Here is a 1,280-nt window from a genome sequence, read left to right on the forward strand (position 1 = left end):
AATTTAGTGCTTCATCCTGAATTGACAACCAGAAATTTCACTGAACAATGTATTCCAGCCTACTTTTACAGAGCCCCAAGCTTTCCGTATTTCCTGCCATCTCCTTTCCGTTGTTTCAAATCCTCCCATCCTCCTCACCCACCTCAGAATCTTCCCAAAATTATTGGTTTTGTGTGTCATCTCAGAAGATTGTTCAAGCTGCATTGGTGCTCACTGCGGCAGCACGTGTAGCAAAATTGGAATGATACAGAGAAGGTTAGCATGGCCTCCTGAGCAAGGATGATAGGCAAAATCGTAAAGCAATATTTAAGCCACTGTGCAAGGTTGGTATTTTCATCCAGTGAACCCAAAGACACAAATGCTGAAAGGAATCATCACTTAGGTGAGTAGTGGGAAATGAAATTTACTTGACTTGAAATTCCACATCAGAATTCAAATACAATCTCCACTACCTAAAATATGTGATCTTGAGGAAGGTGATCCCCCCCAAATTATTTTATTCGTCTGTATCAGGGATATAATATTCTTTCTTCTATACCATTTTCAATGATTAAATTAAATCATATTAAAATGCTTGGCATTTTAAAAGTAACCCATGATTGTGAGTGTAATCGAATTCTTTCTTCTCATTATCCTTTGATGGTTCTTCTTTTTCTCCTGACTCTCAAATGTGCTCTGCCCTTGGACTTCTTCAGGTTATTTCTCTTCACTTGGAAGTTTATTCTCACTGACTTGATATTTTTATCCAATATGACTTTGATACAAAATATATGATGATGATAATCACCCCAAACTTTATACCTTCAGTTTGGATTTCCCTTGAAATTTCAGACTTGCATATCCAATTGTCTATATGATATCTTTCTCATCCCCATTACTTATCTCATTCTGTCTACTCAAAATTAATGTGCCCAAAATTGGTATATTGATCTTTCTCTGCAAACTTGCTATTGTTACACAGACTTTCCCATTTTGTTCATGGGAACTCTATCTTTTCAGTCACTCAGGGAGAAAAAACACAAACAAAAATCATGAAATCATCTCTGCTTTTTTTCTCACATCCTGCCAATCAGGATAATCTGCTGTCTCCATGTTTGTAATATATTTAGAATTTCACCATTTCTACTGTCCCCACACAAACACATTGAAACAGGCCATTATCATGACTCATTAGCCAGCTAATGCTAATGTTCCTGGTTGCCGACACACGGTTCTCTGTAAAGCTACCAGAGTGACCCCACAGAAACAGTCATATCACTTTATCCTTTTGGGCAGATCCT

At 37.4% G+C, this 1,280-nt stretch overlaps 1 non-coding gene across 1 annotated transcript; it reads left to right on the forward strand.

The window, feature by feature from the left end:
* Positions 1-206: 206 nt before the first annotated feature.
* LOC131508206 (U6 spliceosomal RNA) lies at positions 207-308 on the forward strand. Its single transcript, XR_009259915.1, has one exon. It is a non-coding gene; the product is annotated as a U6 spliceosomal RNA (small nuclear RNA).
* The last annotated feature ends 972 nt before the right edge of the window (positions 309-1,280 follow it).

Source organism: Neofelis nebulosa, chromosome 3, assembly GCF_028018385.1.
Source record: "Neofelis nebulosa isolate mNeoNeb1 chromosome 3, mNeoNeb1.pri, whole genome shotgun sequence".
NCBI lineage: Eukaryota > Metazoa > Chordata > Mammalia > Carnivora > Felidae > Neofelis > Neofelis nebulosa.